Source organism: Amphibalanus amphitrite, unplaced genomic scaffold (genome assembly GCF_019059575.1).
Source record: "Amphibalanus amphitrite isolate SeventyFive unplaced genomic scaffold, NRLGWU_Aamphi_draft 000042F_arrow, whole genome shotgun sequence".
In the NCBI taxonomy this organism is placed as follows: Eukaryota; Metazoa; Arthropoda; class Thecostraca; order Balanomorpha; family Balanidae; genus Amphibalanus; species Amphibalanus amphitrite.
The window spans coordinates 1,244,435-1,264,608 of NW_024881538.1; the positions used below are offsets into that span (position 1 = coordinate 1,244,435).

At 53.0% G+C, this 20,174-nt stretch overlaps 1 protein-coding gene across 2 annotated transcripts in view; it reads right to left on the reverse strand.

The window, feature by feature from the left end:
• The window catches only part of LOC122376670 (neo-calmodulin-like), a 125,755-nt gene extending 107,528 nt beyond the window's left edge, over positions 1-18,227 (reverse strand). The window contains exon 1 of one of the 2 annotated variants that reach the window (XM_043356604.1): positions 18,054-18,227. The gene's annotated coding sequence lies outside the window, so the exon portion shown is untranslated. The remainder of the gene's footprint in view (positions 1-18,053) is intronic. The other variant, XM_043356594.1, reaches the window with a different exon arrangement.
• Positions 18,228-20,174: the final 1,947 nt, after the last annotated feature.

Genomic DNA, 20,174 nt, shown 5'->3' on the forward strand with positions numbered 1-20,174 from the left:
TCTAGTAATAGCGGTGTAAAGTCAAACATTCCTGCCGGAGCGGCTCGGCGGCCGGCGCCGGCCGTTGCCGCCTGAATGGTAGACTGTGCCGGCGCGGGACGGTTCCATCTTTGCACTGCGCTTCTTACCGCTGATTATGATCGATTCGTGTCAAGTTTTGTGTGAAGGCTTAAAAATGTACAGGCAATCTAATGTTCAAATAAATACGAAAATCAACTGGTAAAATTAAATTATTAGGGTGCAAACACAATATGTGACTGACGTTTCCCGCGTCGGCCGATCCCCGCCTCTGCCGGCGACATCTTACTCTTAGCAAGCCACCAACTGCCAAATTTATGGTAAGATTAACTGGAGATTCTCATAACACTACGAATGTCGTATAAAGGAAGAAATAGGAAAATCGGCCAGTATCTCTTAGAGCTATGGGCGTATAAACGCAAAATAGTCACTATAGTAAATTTGATCACGTTTAACCTCATTTGGTCTTGAATAGTTACCTATATTGATCTAGGGCCATGAAATTGGCACACGATTAAGTTCCCCACCGCCCCACATACAATTCAAATTCCGTTTTTTTTTTTAATTCCCTTTTTTGGCTAAACCGGGCTTTTCTCCCCTAGCGCTGGGAGAGCCAGGCGTATTTTCTTTTTGCAACCAAAGAGAGGCGCTGCCCGGAGAATGGCCAATTTCATCATTAAAAGCTGGCTTACGATGACCAGCTATCTTCGTGGATTAGTAGTAAGTGTGCCGAGTGTACCCACCTCGAAATCAAAAGGTCGCTGGCTCGCAGCGGGTCAGCCTCTGAAGTGTTAAACACGCCTGGCCAGCCGGCAACTGTCGTGAGGGCTAATGTTCGTATCTAGGTAGCATTTGGTCAGTCGGCAACTGCCGTGAGGGCTGTACATATTTACGCGTGTTAGATTAGGTCAGGTCACGTCAGGTCAGGTTAGGTTTGCTTTGGTTTTGGGTAGAAAGAAGCATCTCCGGGTAGCGCCTCTCCTTGGTTGCTAAAACGAAACACGCGAGTGCCAGACATTACGAAGTCCAAAAGACAGTTACGTAGACGTCGGCCCATTCTGGATTTTTTATATGATGTAGCTTATGTATAGGAGAATAAAATATGTAAAAATCAGCAAAATCGAAGTGTACCCATTTTTCAGAAAATCAAAATTTATTTTTTGGATTTTAATTAAGTTCACTAATTAGTTAATTACGTCAGTATTGTTATCCTCAAATTAAAGCCTGACCTATTCCCTCCATTTCACACTTTGTCTCGTGGTGATATGTCTAAAACTTCAATGGTTATGAAGCTTTAAAGATGATAATGTGCCTTGCCTAAGTCAATGTTTGATGACGTGAATCTCGGAAACGTGACGTCATATCTTGACAAAAATATGTCTCCCTTCTTTTCACATATAGATGAGTAGTTTCACAAAGTTTCGCAAAAATCGGAGGAGGTGAGGTTCAAAATGATCATTTTTTGTCCCACTTCACGTGGAATGCCCCTAATATCACCCCCCCCCCGGAATCATTTTAGTTTTCAGTGAGGCGTACTTACTTTCAGCCGTACCGTTCTTTCGCAAACGCCATCGCCCATCAGCCGCCGTACTTACCACGCCATATACGCAACATACAAAGAACATTATGCTTCCGATGACCCTCACTCCTAATTACCATCCAAGCAGCGGTCCGGCTATCAATCGCAGCATTCCCATTAGAGGCAGCACTTCATTGAATTCAAGATGCCATGGGGCGCAGTATCTCACATGGTTGCGTCATCGCTCTCTACCCAGCTGAATGCAATAAGCACTTCTTGCAATAGAGGCAAAACCTTTCCAGTTTCCATGTCAGCGAGGAATCTAGCACCCCATCGGACTAAACATCACGGACACGGCATCCTTCTACACATCTGTTGCAATGCACCATTGGTGGCTGCATCCCAATGGACTCGGTACACCACAGGCCATTAGAGCTCACATCCTCTGCAAATTGCAATACAGCAGCGGGCGGGGCGTTACCCATGTGATTGAGGCTGCACTCACCGGCACTGGCCGGTCGACACGCCGTCAATGTTTCGAACGGCGGCCGGAATGTCCAGCCGAGATTAAATTGCAGGTCATTGCCAGCACCCCAGTGGATCAATGGTGCGACAGCGCCCCGCGAAACCCAGCTCAATGTGCAATGAACATATTCACTGGCATAGGGGAACTCATTAGCCCTAAACACTTCTGGTAACTGGCGTGAGATAACACCTCTGCGCTACGTGATGCGTGATAAAGCCTCGTGACAGTAATATATTACCGTCTAGCAGTGGCACTGCCCTTTTACAAACTTTCTAACAGGGAATACCCCACTGCTGGCAACTAACTCCCGCAAGTGTAAAATGTCGCCATGAAGTTAGCTGCCGGCAGAAACATTGCTCCCAGGAGCTGAATATAGTGTGCACCTAGTTACTGAAGAAGCTTTTTCTTAAAAGCATCAACAGTTCGGAGAGGTCAGTTGATTTGCGTGCATTAAGGTGAACTGCATTATGGTCATGGGAAAAGGTGCATTGCAAATCAGCAGCCTCCTCGCCTCTTCTGGTGCCCTCCTTTACCTTCATATAATACAGAACATGCATTCAGAGGAAGTTCCCCAGAAAACAGCAGCGACCATTGCGCAGCAGCGTACCAGGCCTACGTCTATTGTCGAGCAACAGCATTAGGGGCGGGTCAAACGAGATCAGCAGGATAACGGCAGAACGCACGCAGACGGCAGAACAACACCTTACTGTGCGCCAGCATACGCTGGCAGTGGCTCTCTCAGGGGCGTTCGGTAGACGGCCGGCACTATTTACCGCTCAAATCAACTCATAGCGGCGACGCGGCTATGGAAGGTTAGGACCCTGCCCGGGCGCCACTGAACGTGACCGGAGCAAAGGGAGACGGGGGTCGGAGACAGATAAATCACCCCGCCGACAGACGCGGAGCAGACCCTGACTAGGGGTGGTGCGAAGGGGAGTGTAGGAACGGGCGCGCCGCTGGCAGCAGAGCCGAGAGGCGCGAACGGCAGTCGTCGACTGCGACGGACGGCGAGTGGAGCAGAGAGTGGGCGAGAAGTGAGCTAAGGAATCCGTGTGGAGTGCCAACGGCTACGAGGATTATCCGATCACGCACTCCTTAACGCCGACATGGCCGCCGGCGAGTGGAGCGGAGAGCGAGCGAGAAGGGAGCCAGGGAAGCTGTGGGGAGTACCAACGGCTACAAGGATTCTATGGTCAGGCACACTAACGCCGGCACGGCAGGTGAGGCGTATCGAGCACGGCTCGGGGGTACGTACAGCGGAGTGCGGTTCCTTGGCGGCGACACCACGAGGATGGTTGCCCGGCGACTGACGCGGCGCCACCATGAGGATGGTTCCCAGGCGACTGACGCGCATCTATTCAGAGGCATACTAAGCGCACACACAATCGTAAAGGAAACCGGGGAGCCTGGTAGGCACGCTTTGAAGGGTCGTGCAACGCGGCACCCCAACCTGCGACGCGATACACACAAAACACCTGGTTCCGGCCACCCTACAACTCATGCACACACATCAGGTCCGCCGCCGACCCCTCGGCTACTCTGCAACTGCAATGCGTCCGACGCCCCGGCTACTCCGCACTGCACATACATCAAGCCCGCTGCCGACGCCTCGGCTACTCTGCAACTCACGCACATAAATACTCATGCACATGCATCAGGTCCGCCGCCGACGCCTCGGCACGCACATACATCAGGTCCGCCGCCGACGCCTCGGCACGCACATGCATCAGGTCCGCCGCCGACGCCTCGGCACGCACATGCATCAGGTCCGCCGCCGACGCCTCGGCACGCACATGCATCAGGTCCGCCGCCGACGCCTCGGCTACTCTGCAGTAGAGATGTCCTCGGATACAACTTTTCGGTATACCGATACCATACTGATACCAACTCGGTACTTGCTATTTGATTCCTAATGTGTTCGGTATTTTGTTGGTATAATGCACCCTAGGTTGGTACTTGGTTTTGTATCGGTATTCCGATTTTCCGTAGTCGACGTCCTACTCTGCACCGCACATACATCAGGTCCGCCGCCGACGCCTGGGCACCCACATGCATCAGGTCCGCCGCCGACGCCTCGGCTACTCTGCAGTAGAGATGTCCTCGGATACAACTTTTCGGTATACCGATACCATACTGATACCAACTCGGTACTTGCTATTTGATTCCTAATGTGTTCGGTATTTTGTTGGTATAATGCACCCTAGGTTGGTACTTGGTTTGGTATCGGTATTCCGATTTTTCCGTAGTCGACGTCCTACTCTGCACCGCACATACATCAGGTCCGCCGCCGACGCCTCGGCACCCACATGCATCAGGTCCGCCGCCGACGCCTCGGCTACTCTGCAGTAGAGATGTCCTCGGATACAACTTTTCGGTATACCGATACCATACTGATACCAACTCGGTACTTGGTATTTGATTCCTAATGTGTTCGGTAATTTGTTGGTATAATGCACCCTAGGTTGGTACTTGGTTTGGTATCGGTATTCCGATTTTCCGTAGTTGACATCACTACTCTGCACTGCACATACACCAGGTCCGCCACCGACGCCTCGGCTACTCTGCAACCCACGCACACACATCAGGTTCGCCGACAACGCCCCGGCCACTCTGCAAATCACGCACATACATCAGGTCCGCCGCCGACGCCTCGGCTACTCTGCAAATCACGCACATACATCAGGTCCGCCGCCGACGCCTCGGCTACTCTGCAACTCATGCACTTGCATCAGGTCCGCCGCCGACGCCTCGGCTCCTCTGCTACTCATGCACACACATCAGGCTCGCCGTCGTATAGCCTCAGCCACCCCATAAACTCTGCACCGGCATGGGTCGAGAATATGGTATGGCAGGCATGGCACGCGCCACACCAACTTAAAAGATGGTATGGCAATGCCATACCAACTTTTTCAGGGTAAAAGCTACGAAATTTAAGGTTTTCAGTTTGATAAGAATAAAACACGATAGTATTGTTTCAAGCAACTGGCGCCATACCAACTTTGAAAACAATTCTCCACCCATGTTCGCACGTACATGAGGTCCGCCGCCGACGCCTCGGCTACTCTGCAACTCACACACATGCATGAGGTCCGCCCCCGACGCCTCGGTTACTCCGCAACGGCACATACATCAGGTCCGCCGCCGACGCCTCGGCTTCTCTGCAACTGCACATGCATCAGGTCCGCCGCCGACGCCTCGGCTACTCTGCAACGGCACATACATCAGGCCCGCCGCCGACGCCTCGGCTACTCTGCAACTCACGCACACGCATCAGGTCCGCCACTGACGCCTCGGCTACGCTGCAACCCTTGCACGTAAGTACATCAGGACCGCCGCCGACGCCTCAGCTACTCTGCAACTCATGCACATACATCGGGCCCGCCGCCGACGCCTGGGCTGCACTGTAACCCCTGCACACATCGGGTCCGCCACCGGCGCCTCGGCTAATCTGCAACCCATGCACACGCATCAGGCCCGCCGCCGACGCCTCGGCTACTCTGCAATTTACAGGGCCAGGTGCGCCGCCGTCACCTCGGCCCTCTGCAACACGGTAGGCACTTAGCTTACTAAAGCGCATTTTAGTGACATCAGAGCCTGAGTCGATCGCCGGCGACCTGGTCACTCGTGGAGATGTTCACCGCCGTACCGTACAACACGGAACGCAGACCATTTAGTCACGCCGGCGATTCGATTGGAGTCTGGCAGGCGTAGTTCAGACACGCTATTGTCATCGCATATAACATCTTGCTAAGCGTGACACGAAACCTGCCTGGGAGCCGCTTCAATAGCGAGATAAAGCAGCACTTGTTGACGAGGCAACGTGGGGGGTTGGTTAGATGTGCGCATGTGGGTGCACGTGTGTGCATGTGTATGTATGTGTATGCTGACCCAACTGATCGTCTGTTTTATATTAACGACTCCAGGGTACAGGAAAGCCTCAATTACGGGGATGCGCCCTATGACGTGAATACATACATACATACATACATACATACATACATACATACATACATACATACATACATACGTAGATACATATACAACAGGTTCGCCGCCGACGCCTCGGCTGCTCTGCAACTCGACATTCTTTTTTTTTTTTCTTCGCCGGGACTGGAAAACAGCATCTCTTTTTTTTTTGCCTCAGAGACCAGCTTTAGGATAATGCCCCTTGTCAAAACAGACCACGCATTTCGAGAAGCGCTTCCGAACGCAACTTGATGGACATACGCTGCCGCAGAAACACATCTCAGCCAGTCACCTTGGAGGCTCGGTTTAGCACTCAAGGAGTCTCTTTGTAAAAGGTCTCAAGTATTTTCTAAGTGGCCGCCTCCGTATTTCTGCATCGACATACGCATACATCCGGTCCGGCGCCGACGCCTCGGCTACTCTGTTTACACTACACACCTGGTCCGCTGCCGACGCCTCGGCTACTCTGTCTTCACTACACACCTGGTCCGCTGCCGACGCCTCGGCCACTCTGTCTTCACTACACACCTGGTCCGCTGCCGACGCCTCGGCCACTTTGCGCTTAACACACACGCACACACACACACACACGCACCCCCCCCCCCACACACACACACACATACACACCCGGTCTGCGTCATGCATCGGCTGCTCTGCAACTCGACAGGCATCTAGCTATCGACAGACTATGAACTTCGTTCGTCCAATGTCTGAAACACTGGGCTCAGCGGTGGCAGACGAGACCGAACGAACAATCCGCACACACTGAGAAAACAGTTTCTCCATTTTTGGTCTCAGAGATCAGTTTCGGGCTAATGTCCCCGATTCAAAACAGATCACACATTTTGAGAATATTTTCTGAGCAACGCCATTGATCGCAGAAACAGAGCTCAGTCGGTACCTATTTTCGGTGTCAAGCTTTTAAAAAATTAGTCTCACTATGAAACCAGTTTCTAGTCCGAACCCCAGTTTCGGTATCGCTTGAATCCAGTATTCGGGTACATGAGCCCTTAGGAAGCCTTACTGAAACCGTTTAAAATCAGACACATTTGAGGCTGGTCTCAGCGCTCAATTGAGTCTTTATTCAAACTGCTCTCAAAGTGCATTCTGAGTGCAGGAATCGAGCAAGCACAGACAAAATGCATGCAAGATCATGCCCGGACACAACTACACCGACTACGCCGCTGCCTGCCGGCTCCCCAATCTCGAGACTCCGAGTAAGCGTCGCGACACTGCAATCTGCGGCAAGCTGGCAGCCGACACTTTCGCGAACCCTGCCCACCCACGGTAACCCGTGCGAGCAGCTGCCAAATGTGAGTCCCCACATGCGCTGGCATGCAAGTCGTCATCCCGCAGGCCAGAACGGAGCGGCAGAAAAGTCATCGGCGCCCGTGCTCACAGGCCTCATGAACAGCACGTGATTCTTAGGTACCTGGGTAGGTGCGTTTAAAGTACGCTAACAATGCACCGTTCCTATTTTCCGTGAGGCACTGTGCTTTGCGTGCGGTGCCATCACAGCACCGGAATCCATGCACAACCTTTTCTACCAGTCATTCACGGCCACATGGCCATACAAACCTCATTTATGTATGTGCGGTCGTATGAGCACGTAAACCGGGTCCGCCGCCGACGCCGCGGCTAAGTTGCGCGCAACATAGGTCTACGGGACCGCTGCCGACGACTAGATAATCTGCAGCACGATATCAAAGGCGAAACCAGGCCACTGATCCCAGATTCGCGGCATTCCATTTTAGCCAGCACCGATGACGTCGGTTTAGGCGCCGGGAAGCGTGCCGGGCTAAACTTCGCAACCCCGAGGCCGTGAACACGGGGGTCCAAGACCGACACGGGGACAAAACCATCGGATCGGACCCCCCCCCCCCCTGACCGCAGTGCGTCCAGGCATGGCTTCACACACACCGGAATAGCAACGAACGAAATAGGCTGGGCCGCCGGGAACCACAGTCGCCCCTCCCCCCCCCCCCCCCCCAAGGCCGCCCGCGCCGACCGCCAGTCAGAAAAGACAGCCATCGGCGGAGCCAGAGCCGGCCGCCGGCCGCTGGCACAGCCCCGGCACCGCCACGACACCGGACCGGCTGATGAGACAGTCAACGCCGGGGCAGCCGCGGGCCCGCCTGCCGGTACCGTCCGCGGGGCCACAGAGGCCCACAGTGGGGCCGCCACGGTCCTCAAACCAGGCGACAGCGGCGGGACGGGCCGCCCGCCGCAACCTGATACCAGCCGACGCCGCACGACCCGGCTCCCCCGCTGGTCCCCCGGCGGCCACGAGAGGCAGACGACCAACGAACACCCCGAACACGGTCACGTTCCATTAGTGGGTCGCGGCGCCCCCACGCGGGTCGACAGTGAGTCACTGGCGGCACTGTGCGGGGAGTATGGGGTCCAGTCACAGCTGACTCAGGACGGGAGCCGACCTTGGGGTGGAGGGAGTCCCTCGCCGCCCCGGTTCACACTAACTAAGGGTTCGACCCAAACTCACCACCAAGAGCCATGCCGCAATAACAGACCGGGCATCGCCAGCGGAACACACTGGGAACCTTTCCGCATGCGGCATGTGCCCGGATTCGTGGTCAAACCATTAACTGCTCAGCAGAGATCGAGAAAGGTTTGGGCAGCGGACGCTTAGCCTAAGACTTTTTCATTCCATTGGGTGTATTTGGCGTTTTTTAGGGGCCGTCCTACCCTACAAACGAGCCGACGCGAGTGGTTTCGGCCGCTGACAGCCAACTGAGGCGAACGCTTGGTGATAGTGGCGCGGGCAACGGGGGCCTAATCAACTCATAGCGGCGACGCGGCTATGGAAGGTTAGGACCCTGCCCGGGCGCCACTGAACGTGACCGGAGCAAAGGGAGACGGGGGTCGGAGACAGATAAATCACCCCGCCGACAGACGCGGAGCAGACCCTGACTAGGGGTGGTGCGAAGGGGAGTGTAGGAACGGGCGCGCCGCTGGCAGCAGAGCCGAGAGGCGCGAACGGCAGTCGTCGACTGCGACGGACGGCGAGTGGAGCAGAGAGTGGGCGAGAAGTTTCCCACCCACCCTCACCTATTTAATAGATGCGACTTCGAGATTCGTCAAACCTGCATATCCTTAATCCCGACCATATACCTCGTCGTTATCACTCCGTCGGTGCGTTTTTTAGGGGCCGTCCTACCCTACAAACGAGCCGACGCGAGTGGTTTCGGCCGCTGACAGCCAACTGAGGCGAACGCTTGGTGATAGTGGCGCGGGCAACGGGGGCCTAACAGAGAGATGGCGGCGGTTCAGCGCTGAACAATGTGTCTCCACCACCAGGTCATCGGAGCCGACGGTATCGGCGGGCGGCTCGACGGCGGCCGTCGCGGCCCGGCATCCCGAGAGGCCGGGACGGCCGGAGTGGGCCCCCGACGGCTCCTTGGTGCCCGTTAGCATTCGGAGAGGGCTGCCGACGCGGCCCGGCACCAGCCCAGATGAGCTATGGGCGCCGTTAGTGGCGAGCATACACCTGCGACAGTAGACGGCAACGGGGCTGACCGAGCAGCCGCGGCCGCTTAGCACTTACCTTAGCGACAGCGTAACTGTGGTCCCCAAGTCCGAAATTGTATTTGAAGAGAAAGAGGAGACTATTTATCTCACCATCCAGGCATAGGGATAGAATGGCAGGGGCTAAGCATGCGCCTTGTTTCTTTTACAAATTTACATTTACATTGGCTTATTGTGTAATTTACGAAAAAAAAATCCTCCTTTTTATGTCCCACTAGTGAAACTCCCACGGAAGGGACAGGACTGAACTAGGATTGAATAGGACTATGTGCTGAAATAGGATTATGTGCAATGAAAGGCACAACAATTATCTAGTTACGAGTATGGTTTGGATATGTGCATCAAACAAAACCTACGTAGGATCAGTGAGTTGGTGGCGATACTCCTTCAAAATGAATAAGCATCATAAAAATATTTTTCAACATGTTTCCTGATCTTAGTGATAAAGGTGCTATCTTTCGAGGACACCACTTAGAGATACTCGCCCTTGTGTGCTAATGAACGAACTTTCATCAAGCACGGAGAACCGTCAGTCATTCACTAAGCACCACCGCTGCACATTGACTTAATGCTGCGCACACCATCTGCGGCCTCGAAACTACTAAAGCCACTCATACAGTCATTCACAGCACGTCATACAGTCATTCACAGCACGTCACTGCCTCCAATGCGGAGCTGCCGGTCGAACTCCTCCCCGCTCGTATTGTAGGCAGCCGTGCGAACTCCCTGTTCAATAGCTCTGCTCTGAGCAGTGACCCGGTCGGTCGGACCGTGACCCGGGCGCGGCCAAAATGAACGCCCGTCAGCCGGCTGGATGGGCCCGGAGGGCATTTCCAGCCGGAAATGACCTCTCCGATTGGCGGCGGCCGTACTTCTTGGGCGGCAGCCCGGCCGCCGCTGACCGGTCGGCAACCGCCATGACGGCGGAAAACCTTCAATTTGGTCCCATTCTCAAATCAAAGGGGGGGGCACGGTGCCCCGGTGCCCTCCCCGTTCCGCCGCCTATGGGCAACCGGCACGGGCTAGGTCAATTCCAAGAAATATCTAATTGTATGTGCTATTCATCTAAATGCATACTTAGGCACTGACTGCACTAGTCGAAGCGACCTACACCAAAAAATGTCCCAGGGGAAGCGGCCAGCACCAAAAAATGATGGTCGGATGCCTAATTAATTTCATGCTCATTGTCATGCGTTGTAATAACCGGTGACACATTCAGCCCCGATAGAGACGGAGGACTGGCCCTCAAGCCAGTCTTTTTGCTCGAAAAACGGCGGCGCGAATCGGGCATAGGATCGTAGCTACTCGCCACACAAAGCTGAACTACCACAGCGCATGACGGCAAATGGAACAGGCAAATACGTTTTCTGAGATGGTTGCTGTATTCAGCAGTGGACACGGTACTGACAGCGTGGTTATGCCGCCTACTAACGTAGTTACCTACACCGCCTACACTCACTTTCATACAGAATGGTCGATACACGTTCATGGCGGTATGTGGAATCGACGATGTGCCAGCCTTGCCATTGGGACGGAAAAGAACTGGACAGCCGCACGGATGTGATTACGAGCGAGCGAGCGCAACGAGCGAAGCGAGTCTTTTCAATATAACGGAAAAATCTCAGTATGAGCGGCCCGGCCCGGCCCGGCCCGGCCTGTAACGCTTTTGAGAGGCTTATATCTCAGCAACCGCTGAACCGATTGGCCTGCGGTCTTTTTTGTTGGGTAGCCCCATCCCTTCTACCCCGTAATTGACTACTTTTGATACATCTCAGTGACCGTCGTGGCACGTGCCACGTGAAATGTCAAGGGTGTTCAAGCAGTTTTGCAAAAGTAGTGATTTTGAGAGGCAATCTCAATCTCAGCAGCCGCTTGGGCGATTGTCTTGCGGTAATTTTTGTAGGGTAGCTGCATCCCTTCTACCAATGGTCGGACACTCTTGATCTATGTGAGTGACCCCCACTGCATGTGCAAAATACAACAATGAGAGGTGTCAAATTTGTTCCCATTTTAATAACTCGGTAATTACTGGGGCGATTTCGCTGAATCTTGGCATACAGGTAGGCACCCACCAGGCAATGCATTCCCATGTGTTGCGGCTAAGGTGCTACTGCACGTGCGCACGTGCAGGGGGCGCTCCCAGATCTCGAGAACGGCTGGGCCGATTGCGCTCAAATTTGGTACACGGTTGGGGACCAGTTAGTAGGGTGCCGTGCGAAAGTCAGTTTGTACCCCGTTTGCACGTGCGCACGTGCAGAATGCCGCTTCCAGATCTCAGGAACGGCTGGGCCGATTGCGTTCAAATTTGGTACACCGTTAGCGACCGGTTAGAAGGGTGCTTTGCGCAAGCCCGTTAGAAGTACTCTCTCGCCCTTCCGCACGTGCAGGGCTCACCATCTCGCTCGCTCGTTCTTCGCCCAAAAGGCGTTTTACTGGTTATTATTGCTATCTTTTACTAGACGATAGTTACACGTCCATGGGTGAAATCATATACCCTGCAATCTATGGCTCTGACATATGACAGTGGCGGATCCAAGGGGTCATGGGTCATGGGTCATGGGTCATGGGTCATGGGTCATGCCCCCCCTTGAGGCCCGGGGGCCCAAAGACCTGCCAGGGGCACCACCGGCCTATCAGGGGTATCACAGTCCTGACAGGGGCACCACAGGACCGCCAGGGGCACCACAGGCCTAGCAGGGACACCACGGGTCTGGTGCCCCTGGGCCCTGACAGGACTGTAACGCCTCTGACAAGCCTGAAGTGTCCCCGGCAGGCACGTGGTGCCCCTGACAGGCCTGAGGCGCCCCTGCAAGGCCGGTGGTGCCCCTGGCAGGCCTGTGGTGTCCATGGCAGGCCTGTGGTGCCCTTGCTAGGCCTCTGGTGCCCCTGACAGGCTTGTAATGCCCCTGGAAGGACTGTGGTGCCCCTGGGCCCTGACAAGCCTGAGGTGCCCCTGACAGGCCAGTGGTGCCCTTGCTAGGCCTGTGGTGCCCCTGGCAGGCCTCTGGTGCCCCTGACAGGCCCGTGGTGCCCTTATTAGGCCTGTGGTGCCCCTGGCAGGCCTCTGGTGCCCTTGCTAGGCCGCTGGTGCCCCTGGCAGACCTCTGGTGCCTTTGCTAGGCCGCTGGTACCCCTGCGCCCGGAGAGGACTGGTGCCCCTGAAAAGTCTGAAGTGCCCCTCGGCAGGCCCGTGGTGCCCCTGACAGGCCCAAGGTGCCCCTGCGAGGCCGGTGGTGCCCCTGGCAGACCTCTGGTGCCCCTGGCAGGTCTGTGGCGCCCCTGGCAGACCTGTGTTGACTGGTGCCCCTGCTAGGTCGCTGGTGCCCCTCACAGACCTGTGGTGCCCCTGGGCCTTGACAAGCCTGAGATGCCTGGCTATGACAGGCTCGTGGTGCCCCTGATAGACCAGTGGTGCCCTTGCTAGGCCTGTAGTGCCCCTGGCAGGCCTCTGGTGCTCCTGCTTCCCCTGCGCCCGGAGAGGACTATGGTGCCCCTGAAAAGCCTGAAGTGCCTCTCGACAGGCCCGTGGTGCCCCTGGGCCCTGACAGGCCCAAGTTACCCCTGCGAGGTCGGTGGTGCTCCTGGCAGGCCTCTGGTGCCCCTGGCAGGTCTGTGGTGCCCCTGCTAGGCCGCTGGTGCCCCTCAAAGGCCTGCGTTGCCCCTGGAAGGACTGTGGTGCCCCTGCCCCTAGGGGTGCTCATGGGCCCAACAGGCCCGTTGTGCCCCTGACAGGCCTGTCGTGTATACTTGCTAGACCTGTGGTGCCCCTGCTTCCTGGCAGGCCTGTGGTGCCCCTGGCGGGCCTGTGGCGCCCCTACAAGGCCGTAGGTGCCCCTGACAGGTTTGTGGTGTCCCTGGAAGGACTTTGGTGCCCCTGACAAGCCTGAAGTGTCAAGGACAGACCCTTTAGACGCCAGGGTCAAGTTCGTCGGACTGACAACGATTTGCTTACCTGATAACGTTCCTGGTAAGTACTCACTACTCAGCGTCCACAACATATATACACATAGCACATTCATATATACTTGCTTACAATTGGTAAATGTGGTTGTGGCTAAGAGTTAAGATACTGACTAAAAAGAAAAAAAGAAAGAAAAAAACTGAAAATGGGGGCACCACTAAAATGAAGTGGACGAAATCCGTTGAGTTTTTAATTTTGGGTATAGGTAGGGGCACCACTTCGATTCATGACCCTCCCCTTGGAGTTTTCCTGGATCCGCCCCTGACATATGATGGTCTGCAAACCGCCTGTTGACGGAATGTCAATGATAGAACGCAGGTCGTTGTTATAGACCACCTGTAAACCATCCTTTGTAACCAGCCTGTGTGATGCAGACCACTTGTACTGCAGTACAAAGCCGTGGCAGATCACGTGTAATCGGGGTCATATATGGGACCGTCCGCTACTCCACGGCAAATCTGTGTGTTGCTTGGCTCTCACGTGCAGTGTTACATCCAGCCAGGGTTATGTCACGCCGCTGGACAGCCCTGTAGACGCACTTTGGACTGAGCCCTCAGTTTGACCTCAGCGACCCCGCGGTGTCACTGCTCAGTGTCGGCCCGCTCAGCCGAGGCTCGGTTCCCCGAAACTCTGTGGGTCCGATGGCCAGGCCGCGCTCCGACAGCCAGGCCGACAGCTGGCTTGGCGTTCAGCCCGCAGCTGGAAAATTGTCCGACAGCCGACAGCCGGCCGTGCGCGCAGCACAGCGGTAACAAGACTCCCCCCTGACAGGCAGCCAGTCCAGCGTTCAATGCGCGGACGGATCACTGTTCTGACAGTCGAACAGCCGGGATACGCCGCGATAAGAAAATTGTCGGACAATCAACTCGCATACAGCATTCAGCTTTTTGTTAAAGTATCCATCAAGGTCTGACATTCATCCGCAGAAAGGGCGAAGTCTGGTGGCTTACACCAAAGGCCTACGCCGACAATCAGTTCACAAACAAGAGCAGACTGTTTGACCTAAGCGGAGAGCACTGAAGAAGTCGAAGGAGGGAAGAAACCAAAGAAACTGAATTCGCAAAGAAGACACTGTCCAATAAGTCTATGATATGCCACGGAGAGGACACTGTCCAACAGCCGGTCAGAAACAACATTCAGTTTGAATCAGCTGTTCTTCAAAGTTTTCCGTGGTCACAGTTAGTGTCAATTGCTGTTCTTTATACTACACAAAGCACATGCAACATATTTTACTGTAGGGACTAAGAATACACAAAAGTCACTCAAAGGAGACACGTCAAGAGAAGAAACGCCTTTCGAGTATGTTCGGATGGCGACTTTGTCAATGATGCATGCAGGCGAGGCCACCCGGTACACTGAGGGCTATGTAGGAAGAACCGTGCCTTTGGGTCCAGCGAAGTGCCCATGAGACCGGAGATACACTTCAATGTGATGTTATCGGTTCACATCAAATGTTGACAGTGTTCGTCCTCAATGCCACAACAACCCGACCACAATCATGAGATATAAGAGCTCCTGTCATAAGCAAGCAATAGATGGATTCTACCAGCATTTTATCCTCGCACTCATGGGACACATACCCAAAGACAACCATGCATGTTGAGGATAAGAGCATTGCAAAGGAAATAATTCACTGCACGAAATCAGATTGGAGTTTCTCTTCATTTTATTTAAAAGACATTCGCTCGACGATGATAAAAATTAATAATTTGCATGCAACGAACCATGATGTTGGTATGTTCGCCCCAAATGCATATTCATGGGAATATGAAATATCAAAATGTAAGAAGTCCTATGGTGTTCACTTTTACGAGTAAGCATACTCTCGGTCTCGTATCCTGCATGTCCTATAACTAGTAACTACGCGTCCTGCGTGCCCACGCTTCACCACGCCCTGTTGAAGAAGTCGGCTGACTGGCGAGGACAAGGCCGCTGTTGGCCGCGGGAGGGCCAGCCCCGGCAATCAAAATATTCCATTAATGGAGCGCTCACGGCTCAGATGGCCCTCACGAAGCCAATAACGTTAAATAAGCAATAAGCTACAGGATGCGCAGATTATTGAGCCAGGATGTAGAGGTATAACGTGCTATTTACACTGACAGTGAACAAGATCTATGTTGGAATATGTAAGTGAATTGTGATGTAACAGTGACTTCGGGATACCTGATCAGTGATCTCCTTCCTGCCAGCCTCTACTGACATAGCTGTAAATCAACAGCGGGTCATCACTGCTATAATGCATCTCAACATGAATTACCACGCGTTCAGTTCTCCGTCCAATGTCGTATTCGAGATGTCGTCTGGCTCAGTGTCGGTGGCTGCGCCCGTCTCGGCCCGTCTTCTCGTGTCGGCCAGTGCCCGGTCCAGTCTCGGTTACTCTCCGGGGTGCAGTCCGGTCCTCCCCCGACCCTCTCACAGGAGACCACCGAGCCGGGCCGTGTACCGGCAGTTGAGAGCAATCCGCCGCCGCGGCCCGGCACCGCCGTCGAGATCGATGCGGCCGCGGCCGCCGCCGGAAAGTCGGATCAACAAGTCGGCCGGGACGGGGGTGACACGCGGCATTTGGCCGGCGATATGTGTCGGCCGGCGCGGGGCGGCGCGGCGCCGGCCGACCAGCCCCGCGACCCGCTGACATTTCGGGCGGCCCGCGGCCAGAGGACGTCCCGGCGCGCCCTGACCACGCCTTCCCCGCCCGGCTCCGCTCGCCGGCCTGACCACTTCCTGAACCGGCACTTCCTGCTTCTCTCATCACTTCCTGAGGTTGTGTTGTTTCCTTCCCATAGCTTCTTGTTCTTAGTTGTAAAGCTTATAAATACTGGCAACGATAATGTGACTAGGTATTTACAGAATATTCACTTAACACCACCATCTCTCGATCACGAATTATGTCACATATAGGCCGCGGCGATATAAAAGACATTTCTCATAATAATACCTACAACTCTTCTCTTATGGGTAACGCGTGGTTTCAGTTTCTAAATGGTGTTAATCAGCACTAACGAACAGTATTTCTCCAACTGAACGTACTGCTGTCTGTTGCAATGGCGCCGTAGCTATTGCATTGCAGGTTCGACCTGGGACGATGTCCCACCAATATACCCCTCCCGAAGAGCAGCCTCCGTCTCTTGATGGGATTCGTCGAAGCCAATGACGATTTCCACTCTATCATGAAATTAAGGCCAGTTGCATTCCTTGGAACCGTTCAAATAAGACATCCTGAGAATCCAGTAATTTAAACAGGGTTCCTTTATATGACTGTGATATTGGCACCGGTAAAATGGAGTAAGTTTATGTCATTAACTGGGGCCCATGTTAGCGGGCATATAGTGTTGCCCATAAAGATGCTACGAAAGTAATTGTTTACACTTTTTATAAATAAATCCGAAGCTTTTAAATGGAAAGATCTACAAGGACAGATCTCACTTCTCAGAGCTTATAGCGTCGTTACCAAATCTCGCCAAATAGTAAAAGGTTCAGCTTTAATCAAAGCTCAGATGTGTCCGATTTCAGCTCTCTGTAAGCGCTTTCCAAGCAATCGCATAAAAAGTTTAGGGATGGCACCCGCCACGTCCCTCGGCCGGGGAGAGATGATTTGTACTTGCTACGCAGTCGTTCATTGGGTTTCTTGGCTACTGTCCCGGTTAGTGCCGGTGCTACTTGAAGTTGTTGCAGGGCATCATCCAGATAAAAAACGTGATCCGCTGATACTCGTTCAGGGAGAAGTACTTCTATCGGAGCCTCTTGAGCAAATCCTTAACTTTGTTCTTGAAATAGCAGAAAACTACCCTCGAAAAATAATGGCGTGATTAAGGTAGCATTTCCATATCCTGAACAAAATAGAATTCCTTTGAAAGCCTCGCAGGATGTCTGAAAAAAAAACTGTCGGACGACCATTATGATACCAAATGTTTTTAATCAACAATGTTCTTCAGTTGCCGAATCCTCTAAATGGAGAGCAGAATCCAGAGCAGCTCGTAATGCTGTTTTGGGTTAGTCATAAATACGGCCTCATGGGGTCTATGCATCGTCAATATGGCTACACTGCCATGAACACTTGTCATTTATATCAGTGAGTGTCGACAAGCTAACTGAGATAATCTTACGTTGAGGGAGGGCTTTTAGATATAACGTTGATGAAGGTATTGTGCTAATGTCGGCAGTACTGTGGCTGTCATGAGTGTTACTGTCATCGAAATGACACTTGGAAAGCGCATGCCTTTTGAGACGGAGAGATCGTTGTTACTTGTCGGTATAAACTGGTAGATAGGTAGGTACGGTACGGTACTCTATAGTCAGTATGGTTCGTTTAGTGAGAGAGGGCCATCCTCCGATGATGAGTCATCTCCATGTGCAATGGGGCCACCGTTCGACAGCGCCGGACGGTGGCCCGACCTTGAGATGCGGCAACCTGTTGACCTGTTTGGAAGCCGTCAGCGCCGATCACATGGCAGTCGGTCCGACCGCCTCCCCCTCCCCTCCTCCCTCTCTCGGCCGGCGGAGAGGAGAGCGGAGGCGCTCACCTGATCTGAGACTTGGCTCCAGCTCCTCCGGTATCCTCCTCTGTCCGGTGCTGCTCTCGAGGTTTCCACGTCCGCCGCTCGTGCGCCCCCGCTCACACCACCGGCACTGTTCAATGAACGCTGACCGGACGCCGACGGAGCGTCCTCCGGCGGCACGGTCCGCACGCGCAGAACCGCCTCCCCCACCTACCCCTCCCCACCTCGCCCGCTCTGTTGTGGACGGTCAGCTGACAGAGGCTCTCCGCGACCGGCGCGCCCTGCGGCAGTACCGCCCGAGGGCTCTCCTTGCCCGAGGGCATGTAACAAAAGCCGCTAGCGCCCGACGACAGGCTACCGGCCAACTGAGCGAAATTTGACCAGGGTTTGGTGTTTGTATATTTGTTCATGAGCAGTTCATGAACAACGTTTGTTTGTTTGTTTATTTGATTGTTTACGAATTCTCTCATACAAGGTCACATGTTCACGAACGATTCTCTGTTCACGAACAGTTCGTGAACGTTCAGGAACGTTCATGAACAAGTCATCATTTCTGATATCTTTCAGGTTATTATTCTCATAAAGTCACACACACTGTTGCAGGTACCTATGTTTTATGTGTGAAAATTGTGCCAATATTATCTCAAATACATGGAAACATGATTAATACCAATTCTTGCAACGCTGACGCTTAAATTGAGCAATCAGACCTTGTGTGACGTCATATAACCCGCGACCGCCTGGGGGGGGGGGGTCGGATCCGACCCCCCCTCCGTTTTTCTTGAATAACTCATGAACCGCTTGCGCTATCAACTTGAAACTTCGCATACCTTCTCCCCCATCAATTTGACGTCTCCTGTGCATTTTTAAGGAAAAATTTTCAAAAAAAAATTGACATATATCGATTTTAGTGATGTAACTTCATGGCGTTTTCAGTCAAAAAATGGTAAATGTTTAAAAAAATCACCAAAAATCGAGGTTTTAAGCAATTTGCAAATTGAGGACATGGAAAGACGCAGCTCAACGAGTTCTTTAAAATGGCTATCTCGGATTTTCCATAAGATGCGTTTTTCACCCCTAAAAATTCAAAAAACTATATTTTTTGGAAAACAGCGAATAAAATCCAAAATTTTGAGAATTTCCAAAAAACCGGAATATATGTTATAGAGCTCTATTAGAACATTAGATGTCCCAAGTTTCAACTTTCTATCTTGATTTTTGACCCCCAAATTGTAAAAAATAGCTCCAACATGCATAGGGCATGGTGACGTCATGAGCATTTTCGCGAATTAGAGGCACTTCTGAATATTGCATGTGAAAACAAATGGCACCACTAGATTCCTGGGACAAAGCTCGTCTAGAAAAGTGCATTTTTATGTCAAAAATAAAAAGTTGAAAAATTGACTTTTTTTCTTAGCCCTCGTTTAGTTATATATGGTATAAATGATTTTTTATGCTTTCAATGCACACTTATCACCAGCACAATGACTTGGAGTCACATATAACCATTACCATCGGATTTGGCGTGAAAAATAAGCCATAAAACATGTGTCGCACGCCCATGTAGCAGAAAGTGAAAACCGTGACCTTTTGTGACCTGACCTGACCTTGACCCGTACTTAGTATGACCCCTATACGCACATGGTACCTTCACTAGGTCTGTGAGGTCATTTGTGGTGAGTTTCGAGCAGCAGCTATCGATTCCGCTGTCCGTAAGCCTAATCATGCAAACCCCCTGAATTTGACCTTTGACCTGACCTTGACCCGAAAGTTGACCTCAATCTTAAAATCTTAAGAGTGCTTTGGGAAGGTCTCGTAAAGACCTTTCGAACGCCGCCTCGCCGGGCTCGATACGACCATTGGTTCTCGAGATAACAGGGGGGGGGGTCGGATCCGACCCCCCCCCCCCCCCGGCTGATGTGGGTACGGAAATAGCCCAGGCGGTGCCGGGATAAGACGTCAGTAATGTTGTTTGGTGCAATCGGAGTTTGTCGCCAATAACTCCCGATCAAATTGAGCTAGCGAGTCGGTTGAACCATCAATTGACTCAGGAAGAACTGCCACATCGAATGGCATGCAGTGTGACATCCTCCAAGTAGCTTTGTGACCCCAGTGGCTTTGACCTGACATTGACCTGAGGTCAAC